General features: G+C 38.0%; 1 pseudogene; it reads right to left on the reverse strand.

The window, feature by feature from the left end:
• Positions 1-9,401: 9,401 nt before the first annotated feature.
• LOC141416390 (U6 spliceosomal RNA) lies at positions 9,402-9,498 on the reverse strand (annotated as a pseudogene).
• Between the last annotated feature and the right edge of the window lie 3,895 nt (positions 9,499-13,393).

Here is a 13,393-nt window from a genome sequence, read left to right on the forward strand (position 1 = left end):
CAGCTCATCAAGCCCAACTTCAAAGCCAGAGAGGGCCTGGGATTGCCCATCAATTGGTGTGAGAGTTCAAATGAGCTCCAGAGATGTGACTTCCAACCAATGTTCTTCCCACATCTTGATTGCATCCCCACTTTGAAAATGAGGAAAGTAAGATTCTCAACAGATAGACTCTGGAATTTGGATCTGAGAATCAAAGTCTCTCAGTCACAACTTTTTAGTTGCTTTGATGAGAAAAAATAATATACCTTTTACTCACATGGGAAAGGAAATACCCAATTAATTGCCTCCTCCAATCTCAAACAATAAATATAAACCATAGCAACCCTGAGAATCTTGAAGACAGAACTGACACATGGTAAATGTTAGTTTCAGAGATGCTGGCTAGCTACCTTCAGAGCCTGCTACATTTATTTAAAGTATTACATTACTACTCAGTGGTCAACTTTCCAGACAAAATTTGACCTGGAAACATTTTCAATTATTCTTAAAAGGAAATACAGAAGCTCTTCCACTTATGATAGGGTTATGTCCCAATAAACCCATTATAAATTGAAAACACTGCAAATTGAAAATGCATTTTATACATTTAACCTACTGAACATCATAGTTTGGTCCGAACTACTTTAAATGTGCTCAGAACACTTAAATTAGCCTATAGTTGGGCAAAATCACCTAACACAACTTCATAATATAGTGTTGAACATTTCATGTAATTCATTGAATAATGTATTGAAAGTGAAAACCAGAATGGTTGTATGGGTATTCTTTCACACAATCATAAAGCAAAACCATCATAAGTAGAGACATTGTTTTAGTAGAACCATTTCCAATATCCAGTCTTTCTGCAGAGTCTGCAGCATCAGTCATACAAGTGCATGGCTAAGCCACTATATACTCAGCATACTCCTACCTTTATTCTGGTCTCAATAACTAGCTTTTAAAGGTCTTGTGCAGTCAGGCATAGTGAGACATGCCTATAATTCCAGCATGTGGGAGGCTGAAGCAGGAGGGTTATGATTTTGAGCCAGCCTGGGCTACAAAGCAAAACCCTGTCTCAAAGAAGTTTTTTTTTTTTTTAAAGTTATTACCCAGCTGGTCTCAGAGTCTGAGATGTGATACAGACCCATTTTCCTAGTGTGCTGTTTTAATTTCCCATGGCTATATTAATTTAGGATTTGTACTTCATTTAGAAGTCCCACTACTAGGTATACATCCAAAGAAATTGCAGCATTATTCATAATATCCAAAATATGGAATCAACCTAAGTCCATCAGTGTGATAGATGGATAAAGGAAATGTGGTATGTGCAAACAATGGAATAGCATTCAGCTATAAACAAAAAGGAAATTCTATCATTTGTGACAGCATGGTTGAACATGGAGGACACTATGTTTAGTGAAATAAACCAGGCACAGAAAGACTAACACTGCATGATCTTACTCATGTAGCATTTTTAAAAGTTGATCTCATAAAAGTAGAGAGTAGAAGGGAGTTACCAGGGGTTGGGGAGAATGGATAGTAGTTGGGCAGATGTTGGTAAAGGGATACAAAATTTCAGTCAGATGGGAGAAATAAATTCAAGAGATCAATTTTACAGCATGGTGACTATAGTTAATTGTATATTATATTCTTGAAAAATGCAAGGAGAGTGGATGTAAGCTTTCTTACCACAGTTTGATAACAACACGAGGTGATTCTTATGTTAATTGGATATATTTAGTCATTCCACAATATATTTACACTTTAAAATATCATGCTGCACATAGTAAATACATACAACTTTATCTGTCAATTAAAATTTTTAATTAAAAGGAGAAAGAAAATATTTGCATTTGATAACTCAAGCTGCAGCGTTTGTTCTTTCCTCAGATTCCCTGTGGGGTCTCCCCATCAGGTAAGTGATCCTAGGTGCCTATGGACTCTCCTTCCCCTTGAGCAAAGTGCTATAATGTAGATCACAAACAGGTAAACTTGAGTTTCACCTGACACTTACTACTTCTTATTCCTTAAACCATACATTCCCCAATCCCAGTTTTTCATCTATCTTAGAGGATTTGTGAAGTTTAGAAAAAAGAACACATATACCCAAAACACTGTGACACAGGTTACTCCAGAGGCACCTGCACACCCATGTTTATTGCGGCACTACTCACAATAGCCAAGTTATGGAAACAGCCAAGATGCCCCACCACTGATGAATGGATTAAAAAATGTGGTATCTATACACAATGGAATTTTATGCAGCCATGAAGAAGAACGAAATGTTATCATTCGCTGGTAAATGGATGGAATTGGAGAACATCATTCTGAGTGAGGTTAGACTGGCCCAAAAGACCAAAAATCATATGTTCTCCCTCCTATGTGGACATTAGATCAAGGGCAAACACAACACAGTGATTGGACTTTGATCACAAGATAAAAGCGAGAGCACACAAGGGAGGGGTGAGGATAGGTAAGACACCTAAAAAATTAGCTAGCATTTGTTGCCCTTAACGCAGAGAAACCAAAGCAGATACCTTGAAAGCAACTGAGGCCAATAGGAGAAGGGGACCAGGAACTAGAGAAAAGGTTAGATCAAAAAGAATTAACCTAGAAGGTAACACACACGCACAGGAAATTAATGTGAGTCAATGCCCTGTATAGCTATCCTTATCTCAACCAGTAAAAACCCTTGTTCCTTCCTATTATTGCTTATACTCTCTCTACAACAAAATTAGAAATAAGGGCAAAATAGTTTCTGCTGGGTATTGAGGGGGTGGGGAGGAGAGGGAGGGGGTGGAATGGGTGGTAAGGGAGGGGGTGGGGGCAGGGGGGAGAAATGACTCAAGCCTTGTATGCACATATAAATAATAAAAGAAAAAAAAACACAAGCACAAGAGATCAGCAGAGTGCCTGCCAACCAGTAGATGCTTGATAATTGTGTTTTGTGTGTGCCTCCAAACTGAAGGATGGAAGGGGTAGTGGCACAATGAAGAAAGTCTCCCTTGCAGGCAAGAGCCACGGAAGGTTTTTGTGGATTACTGACTATTCATTCGTTATCTGCTTAAGTTCCTATCCTGTATTGTGTTCTGTACTGGGCCGAGAGTTGTAGAAATGGAAAGCATAGTCCAGATGAATGAGAAGATGCCAACCTCAGGTTACCACCTCAGTTCCAAGCCCCAGTGCAGAAGTCCAGGTTGGAGGAGGCTCCATCAGAGGATTGAAATGAAAAAGCAACTCATAGAATGAGAGAAAATATTTGTAAATCATATATCTATCTGATAATGGATTAATAGCCAGAATATATAATAAACTTCTACAATTCAACAATCAAAGGCTCCATTGAAAAATGGGCAAACTGAAACCCTACATCCAACTCCCAACAATTTCCTATTCCTCCCAGCCCCTGTCAACCAGCATTCTGCACTCTGTCTCTATGAATTTGACTACCGAGGTACCTCCTGTAACTGGAATTGCATAGTATTTGTTTTTTGTGACCAGCTTATTTCATTTATCATAGTGTCATCAAGGTTCATCTATGTTGCAGTATGTCAGAATTTCTCTCCTTTTTAAGGCTGAATAATATTCCATTGTATGGATGCACCATATTTTGTTTGCCAATTCATCTGTTTGATAGATACTTTGGGTTGCTTCCACCTGAGGCTATTGCAAATGATGCTGCTATGAACATGGATGTACAGATAGTTCTTCAAGTCCTTGCTCTAAATTCTTTGGGTATATACACAGAAATAGAATTATTGGATCACATGGTTGTTTTTAATTTTAAAAACAAATTGTTGCTGGGTGCTGGTGGCTCATGACTGTAATCTTAGCTACTCAGGAGGCAGAAATCAGGAGAATCGTGGTTTGAAGACAGCTCCCAGCAAATAGTTCAGGAGACCCTATCTTGAAGAGAAAAAAAAATCACAAAAAAAAGCCTGGTTCAAGCATTGAGTGCCTGCCTAGCAAGTATTTGTTCAAACCCATCCCTCCCCTCAAAAAAATAAAATAAAAACAAATTGTTTTCAATTTTTTGAGGAACCACCAGATTTTACATAGCAGCTGCACTCATTTATATTACCTTCAACTGTGCACGATGACTCTGATCTCTCTATATGTTTACTAACACTTGTTATTTTCTAGAGAATTTGTGGTTGTTTAATAGCCATTCTAATGGTTGTAAAGTGGTATCTTATTGTTGTTTTTCATTTGCATTCCCCTAGTTAACAGTTATGTTGAGCACTTTTTCATGTGTTTATTGGCCACTTTTATATTTTATTAGGAAAAATGTCTATTTAAGTTCTCTGTCCTTCAACAGAACATCCAATTAAACTTCCTCGACAGGCCTGTTTTAGCAACTTTCCAGTTTCACATATTATATTCTGCTCCCTCTGTTCTTTTGAAATCCTCATAACATTTACATCATTACATTATTTACATCATTTCTGCAATCCTGCCTTCCTCAAATAAAGCACATAAATCATTCTACTTCTCATTTAAAAAAAAAGTTTTTGTCCCTTTTTGAATTGGTTTTTTAATTGTTGAGTTGTAGAAGTTCTTCTTTTTTTGTTGTCGTTACTGTTTTATTGGGATGGAGCCTCACTAAGTCACCAGCCTGACTTCAAGCTTGCAATTCTCCTGCGTTAGCCTCAGCCTGTGCTGGTACTACAGACATGTGCTGCTGCGCCTGGTTTTGTGGGCATTCTTCACATATAGTCTGACATGTACATGTTCTCCAGCAGAGCTGGAACTACTATGACATGTTTAGGAATCAGCATATGCATAAATTTACTACATTTCCAAGAGTTCTTTAAATAATTTTCCAGATAATTGAAGTATTTAAAAATTAATTTAATTTATAAAAGCAAATATTAACAAAGTTTGTAAGTTTAAATATTAATAATAGACCTTTTAAAAGGTCTACATTTATAAGTAGAACAATAAGTTTTATAAGTTAAAATTAAAAGCTTAATGAAGAATAAAATTTTATAAGTTTAAAAATCATAATTAATTTAAAAATCAAAGTAGACCATATCTTTTCTGTGCTCCAAACTCTCAGCAGACTAAGAGATGTTAGGTTGCTTGCCCATGAGTTCAGAGGGCTCAAAAATCCAGGTCTAAATTCCACTCTCAGCCATGATGCCTCAAAGCCTAGACTTGGGCTACAAATAACTTTGGAAATACTACAGAGAATAAAATAAATGGAAAATATCAAAGATGATGCTCCTTAGTGTTGCCACTTACTTGACTTTCTCTCTGAAAATTTCATTCAACAAATCCTCACTGTACCTCTGTTACATGTTCTGTGCTAGAATACTGAAATGAAAGGACCTGCTTTCTTGTCTCCAGGGACTTCATAGTTCTCAGTGCAATTGTTCCCTAGGAAACCCGACATTCAGGAGTAAGATGAGGGCTCCCTCCTGCCAGGCAGCAGCTTAAACAATGCAAGGCTCACTAACAACGTAATTCTGTTCAAAATCTGTTCCTGACCAACACTAGGAGGCTAGCTGTTTTCTCTTTGCTGTGGAGGTTTAGCGAGTCAGGACACACCCTCTCCATCTGGGGAGTCAGCCAAGCCTCGAAGAAAACCTTCACAGGCTTCTTAATCTGCCACCAATTTAAGGAAATCCCAAAGATGAAAAAGTCCCCAGTTTATAAAACAGATATATTGGGCACAGAGCGGATTTGCTTTGTCTCACAGATTCCCCAGAGTTGTTTTTAGCAATGAGTGTCCCTTGGGCATTTAAACTGTGATTCCTTCTTAGACCTGAAAATCAGTTTTTATGAAACAGGAAGAGGCCTGTTCTGTAGGAGGTGCACTTGTGGTGCATTTGTACTCACCATCTGGGACAGTCCCGTGAACACTGGCAACATGCCATTGCTCTTGGATTAAGCCCTGGAAGCAGTCCTTACAGAGCAAATGTTGGCAAGGTAGGAGCCTAGAGCCCTCATCTTGTAGGTCCCATCGGCACAATGAGCAGGTTGGTGCCACAGCCTCTATCTGTCCATCCCTAGAGATGCGTTTCTGGTCAGTCAGTGGCTGCCTCATAAAGCTCATGCCCATGTCCATGCCCACGCCTGTGCCCATTCCCAGGACCGGGGCTTTCCCATTGACATCCTCAGGTGTGAAGCAGCGTGCAGAGCGAGCAAGCTCCACTCCTGTAGAGCGAGCACGCTCCATTCCCTTAAAAGGAAGCACAAAGCACAGTGATTTATTTCTTTTCAGAGGGAAAAGTTCTGGACAGCTCAAAGAACCCTCAGAGCACAAGGTCTCAAAAGTTCTCCCAGGGGTGGAGGCTCATGCCTCAGCCTCAACACTGCACTTGGACCTAGAAAGAGTACAGGATCTCTGCAGTGGAAAACAAAGCCTGGAGCCATCTGCTACACTGTGTTTTCTAACAAGATTTATTGGTCTTCAGAAGTGATCCAGAACTACCTGTGCCTCTCCTTGATACAAGTTTTAATTTTGAAAAAAAGTAAGAAATTTATTAAGTGGCAAATTTGTGCCAGGTGCTTTACATACTTTATTTCAATCCTAACAACCACCCTTGTAAAGAGGGATTATGATACTTTTCACAAATTAAATGAGGAAAGTGAGACTCACAGCAGTTAGGGTAATGGACAAAGACAGATGGTACATGATAAGAGTTAAAAACCAGATCAGCCTGATTCTAGACTCTGTATTCTGAACTACTGAAATGTTTTCAAGATGAGAACGTGTGTGTGTGTGTGTGTGTGTGTGTGTGTGTGTTACTAGGGATCAAACCCAGGGCCTTGTGAATGCTTGGCAAACACTCAACCATTGAACTGCATCTCCAGCCTCCATACAAAGATTTTTAGTGAGCTCTCCCCAGCAATTTTTAAAAATCAATTTTTCATAGAGTTAAAATCAGCACTTCATAGAGTTTCTTTTAAGAGTATAGATATTCTGGATCATCTACATATCCACCATTATAAGATTTTAGGGAGGGGGTAAAACTAATTAAGATACATTGTATGCACATACATAAATGTCACAATGAAACACCACTGTACAACCAATATATGCTAATAAAATGTAAAAACAAAAGATTTTAGGGGCAGTATTGAATTTAGGATCTAGTTGACACACACCAGTATTACTTAGATAAATGAGAAGAGAGAAAGGTAGACAATATGCAAATGATGCATTCTTGTCACCTGAGAGCTAACTGACATTGTGGCACACAAGGATAAATGTTTTACAGAAAATGGGAAAATTGCAACATCATCATTGTGGCATATTTGTTGAACTTAGCCACAGCAGTGAGCAGCACACACATTTAAATTATAGTGATAATTTAATTTAGCAAAACATCATCTGCATATGAAATTAATGTTGTTAATTTGATTGTTTTGGATTTGTAAGTTTTTTTCATAATTGTAAACTGTATTTGGTTTTATAATTACATAAGAACTATAGCAAAAAGAAGTGTCTACTTTTACACTTGCATTAAGAAACAAAATAAAAATCATTTAATTCAATCTGGGACTTTGTAATTATACAAGTTTGAAAAAAAATTAAGTTCAGTCTAAAGTCTTTGGGAAACAAACCCATTCAGGAGGAAGGGTGTTAGGACTGAGAGAGGTCAGGCTGCTGGGGTCCAGAAAGATGCTACTATATAAAGTAATGAATGAACTTTCACCTGCAATTCCTTCTGTGGTTGCAAGGGCAGTTATTTCACAGGCAGCAGCCAGAGAAGCAGCCCTGGTAAAGGTAAGGGTGACCTCCACTAGGACATTTAAGTATGGCTGAGTTTATTTCATTAGATCAGTGATTCTCAGATATTTTGGCCTTGGAACCCCTTTACATTTTAAAATTATTGAAGACTCCAAAGAGATTGTGTTTATATGGACTCTTGCTACTTAATTAATTAAAAATTAAAACTGATAAATTTAAAAAATATTAATTCATCAAAAAAATAATTAATGTGGGCTGTGGATGTAGTTTGGTGGTATAGCATGTGCTTAGCATACACAAGACCCTGGGTTAAATTCCCAGCACCAAAAAAAAAAAGTTACTTTTACTTTTATAAGTAAATAGATAAAAATTTTAAAAGTAAGCCTCTTATATGTTAACACAAATTAACACACTTTTAGGGAGAAGTTAACTATTTGAAAATAAATTTAATGAGAAGACTGACTTTTTCATGTTTGCAAATCTCTGTAATGTCTGGTTTAGTAAAAGCTATCTGAATTCTCTTGCCTGCCTATACAATCAATCTGTTATACATTGTTTCATTCATAGTACAGAAAGAAAAATCCAGCCTCATACAGATACACATTTGAAAACAATAGGAATATATTAATAGTTTTATCAGATAGTTGTGGATCTTCTTTTTGGATGCTATACAAAAGTTCAGCAAATGGTAGTTTGTTCTATTTTAGTTGTACAGTGAAGACTGAAACTAAATCAATGAAACTTTCTTACTCTGTTACACTAAAATCTAATCTACTGATCTATCTTGCACTTCAAACCATGTTAGCCTGGCATAATTTCACAACATCAAGCCTTGGTTATTTGGAAAAAAATGGTTCAATGATATTCCAAATAGTGACACATTTTATTACACAGTAACAAAAAAAAATCATACTCTTCAGTATCACTTCTATCTTCATCAGAAAATTCTTTTAAGTATTGGGAAGCTGTCAAACTTGGAGGCAGCTAAAATGTGTCAGAATTCTAATTTTTGCTTGAAAGCTTGAATTTAATCATTGGCAAAAAATACTGTTTATTTTTGCAAAAATATCTGCCAAATTCCAAACCCTGAATAACCACAGTTTGTCAGTTGCTCTTTCACATAAAATGACAGCTCCTTGAGGGATGAGGAGAAGATAGTTTAGCTGGCAACTGAAGTAATACATAAGAATAGCTTCTGACTTTGACATGTAGTAGAAGTACTTTTTTGCATACTCTTAATTTCTTCAAACAGAATATTCAAAAGATACATAATTAAATGCAAAAATGATACCTGTTAAAAATGTTCCAGTAATTAGGGGAGGGGAGATGAAAGAGAGCAGTGGAAGGAGTGAATTCAAGTATGCTATATTTGCTACATTGTTAAGAACCTTTGTAAATGCTACAATGTACCACCACCCAGCACAATAATAATAATAATAAACCATGTATTCAGAATTGATTATTGCAGGGCTCTGGTGGCTCACGCCTATAATCCTTGGTACTTGGGAGGCAGAGATCAGGAGGATCAAGGTTCAAAGCCAGCCCAGACAAATAGTTCACAGACCCTATCTCGAAATAAAAAAAACAAAACACATTGCAAAAAGGGCTGGTGGAGTGGCTCTAGTATAGGCCCTGAGTTCAAGCCCCAGGACTGCAAAAAAAAAAAAAAAAAAAAAAAAGATTGATTATTTAGTAACTTTTTTATGTCTTCATCATTTTTTAAATTAATATAGAAAGCTTTGAGAATTTGTGTTGTACAGGGGCCATGTTAATCTTCTTTGCATCATTCTAATTTTAGTATATTACCGCCAAAGTGAGCACTCTTCATGGAATTCTTAAAGTAGTTTTGTTTTTTTCAATAAATGTCTAGCAGTGACGAATATAATGGTACAATGACTTGCACCAGTTTTGTGCCCAAAGCACCAGCAGTTTTACACACCATTGCTTTAGCACCATCGGTGCAAATGTTAACAGATAAGGTATCAGTATTGTTATGAAAATGTATTGAACTTGTGGACCCCTGAAAGGATCTCAGAATATCCACATGGTCTATAGACCATATTTTGAGAACTGCTGCATTATATTGCACATATGCCTGGGAATTCAGGGAGGTGGCATAGCTTTCCATCACCAGTGAGTACTACAAAGAGTAAGAATAAAAAGAAACAGGTATTTCTTTTTTGTATTAGAAGTAACTCCATGAGAGCCAAAGGCTTAAAGGTACATTCAAGCAATGGTTTTCTGATCTGAGAACAAGGGCAAAGTTTAAATGACCCATTTCCCAACCCCTTCTTCTGGCTACTTTTACCATAACTAGTTCTTTCTCCCTGGGAGAAATATAGAAGATATAGTATGGAAGAAAGGAGTAGCCAATTCCAATCCCTTTTACCATAACTAGTTCTTTCTCCCTGGGAGAGTATAGAAGATATAGTATGGAAGAAAGGAGTAGCCAATTCCAATCCCTACAGGAACCAACCAGTGTACATAAGTGAAGTCCTTACTTATAAGAATTTGAGATTAGTGTTACCAAATCTTCATTTTTCAAAACACCAGAAATCTAGACTTCTACTTGAATTTTAAAATGTTGGCAACTCTATTAGTTTTCCATCACTATAACAAATAACTGGTTTGGGCCAGGCACAGTGGCTCACACCTGCAATCCCAGCTATTCAGGAGGTAGAAATCAGAAGGGTTGTGTTTTGACGCCAGCCAGGCAAAAAAGTTAGTGAGAGCCCCATCTCAACTAACAACATGCCTGTCATCTCAGCTGTATGAGAGGCATAGGTAGGACAACTGTGGTTCAAGGCTGGTCCCAGCAAAAGGTAAGACCCTAAATGAAAGTAACCTAAAGCTCAAAAAGGGCTAGATCACTGCCCAGCAAGCAGAAGGCCCTGACTTCAAACCTCAGAACAGAGGGAGAGAGGGAGGGAGGGAGGGTGGCAGGGGGAAAGAGAGAGAGACAGACAGAAAAAGAGAGAGAGAGAGAAAGGGAAGGGAAGGAAGGAGAAGGGGAAGGAAGGAGAAGGGAAAGGAAAAGGAAAGGAAAAGAAAAGTTTGGCTGGGTATACTGGCTCTTGCCCATAATCCCAACTACTTGGGAGGTGGAGATCAGGAAGATTGTGGTTCGAGGTCAGCATGGGGAAAAACTTAGACCCCCCCCCATCCCAATCCACAAGGCAGCTATGGTGGTGTGCATCTGCGATCCCAGCTACATGGGAGGCATGAGGTAGGAAGATCTCTGTCTGAGGCCAGCCTGGGCAAAAGTGCCAGACCCAGTGTCAAAAACAAACTAAAAAAGCAAAGGATTAGGGACATGGCTTAAGTGGTAGAGGCTTGTGCAGCAAGCATGAGACCCTAAATTCAATCCCCAGTACCAGAGAAAGAGAGAGAGAGAGAGAGAGAGAGAGAGAGAGAGAGAGAGAGAGAGAGAGAACATGCAATTGGCCCAATAAAATTCAGCTAGCAAAAACAGAACTAGAAAATAAACCAAAACTTGTGTTCTGAAATTAAGTTGAAACCTAAATATTCAAGCTCCTCTTTTTTTGTGCTATTAGATTAACTGCTCTCAAAGATCCTAGAATTCCTCTCTTCACATGTTGGTATTCTGAGTTATTTATTTACTGATCTATCTGTTTTCTATGTATTTATTTATGGGTAGTATGAGGTCTGAACTCAGGGCCTCATGTGCTCTACCACTTAAGCCATGCCCCCAGCTCTGCTAGTCTGAGTTTAATGTAAGGGTTTTCTATTCTAGTTTCTATTACTGTTTTAAGCAATACAATTGCTTATTTTTTTAAATAAGATTTTAAAAAATGGTATACAATACGGGAAAGAAAGACTCCTAGAAACCACTAATTCTCAAATTATTTTTACTTTTAAACTCCACCTGTTATCTTATGGATTTTCCCCTAAATAATGTATATCCAAAACTACTGGAAAAAAAATCAAACAAAGAATCCTGAATCTAGTGAAGTTGAAATGGATAGGAAATTGTGCATACTGTCTTTGCATAAAATGTTATAATCCACTTGAAAAAATAACATAAAATACATTATAAAAATGTTCATACTCTATAATTCAGCAATCTCACTTCTGGGAATTTATCTTAGAAAAGTTACTCAACAGAAAGAGAAAAAACTATATGCAGACAAATATTCATTGCATCCTTGTCTCTAACATCAAAGAATATAATAAGAACAAAAATAAAAATAAAATACACAAGAAAATGACTTAGTAATTGTAAAACATGCTGAAGGTAAATTACTCTTCAACTGTGAAAAATAGTACTAAAGGGCTGGAGATGTAACTCAGTGGTATAGCACTTAGCTAGAATGCTTATTAAGGCCCAGTGTTTTAATCCCCAACACTGCCCCACTCCTTTCACCACCACCCCCAAAAAAGTTCTGAAAACTGGGTAGTGATACAGAAAATGTCATGGAATTAAATAAAAAGCAGAATATATACTATGATCCTCAACTTTGCAGACAGTTATGTCTCCATGTAAACAAAAGCTGAAAGGTGATATTTGGAAATGCACACAGCTTTGTAGGTTGGTATGATTTGAGGTGTTTATTCTCATGTTTTTGTAATTTCTTTTAATGTACTGTTTTTTCTATTACACATAATTTTATTCTTTCTGAAATATATTTGAATTTCTGAATTTTTCTCTAATTCTTACTTAGAAAAGAACAGAAATGCTGGCTCTTTCCATCTTGAATTAACAATAGTCTACTTAAGAAAGCAATAGAGTATTTCTATATGTTCAAATCTAAAAATGGAGAGCAAGAAAACAGGGCTGGGCACCTCCATGCTTCCAATAATAGTTACTGTCTGAAGGACTGATGATAAAATCGGAACCCGGAGAGGAAAAAAAGGGAAGAGGGACCACCAGGGTCCTTCTTCAGGTGGCAGTGTGTTCCCAAGGCCACTTGGAGGGAGATCTCTGGTAGCAAAAGGTCAGCACCACATTTATCTGCCTCACCAGGCTGCTGCCTAGTATCATCTCCCTTTGGCCCATTTCACAGGTTATTTTCTGAGGCTCTGACTCACTGAGGGAGCTCAGATGACTGAGATGTCACAAGGCCATGCTATACTTCAAAAGATATGTCACAGAGGATATTTCTCAGAGGTCATGTCCAACGTCATGCCCCATGTGTCTGGTGGGGAGGAGCAGGTCACTGAACCAACTTTGCAGATATAGAACTCAGTTTTTCCGGTTTTCTCAGAGCTGGTAGCCCTAAGGAAATTGACTGTCATTGAACAAATACCACATGAGCCATGTTCAAATCTCATGGTTGACTTGTGAAGGAGAGGCAACTGGCTAGAAAACCATAGCCAGACAGGTACCCAGGACACTTCCCCTATACTGGAGATCAAACCGTCAGTGAGAAGACTATTAGGTAAGAACAACACAACCCAATATGCAGTGCTGGGCCCACTAAGGGAGGCCTTCTGTTCAGCTAGATGGCCTGAGGGACAGGAAGTAGCTCCTCTATAACCGAGGAACTTAGCAAACTATTCAGCAGTGCCCTAGCAACCAGAATCCTACTTCCACCCTTTGCATAGTCTTGAGCCTTCTCCAGGCTCTACTTATAATACACCTAATGGTTACCTTCCATTCCTGAGGCTCTGCCCAACTTACCTCCATTGACAGATCATCTTCCCAAGGGTAGTTTCTCAGCACATCCCATGTGTATTTCTAGGCCAGTTTTTATG

This window comes from Castor canadensis, chromosome 1 (assembly GCF_047511655.1).
Source record: "Castor canadensis chromosome 1, mCasCan1.hap1v2, whole genome shotgun sequence".
NCBI classification, from domain to species: Eukaryota; Metazoa; Chordata; class Mammalia; order Rodentia; family Castoridae; genus Castor; species Castor canadensis.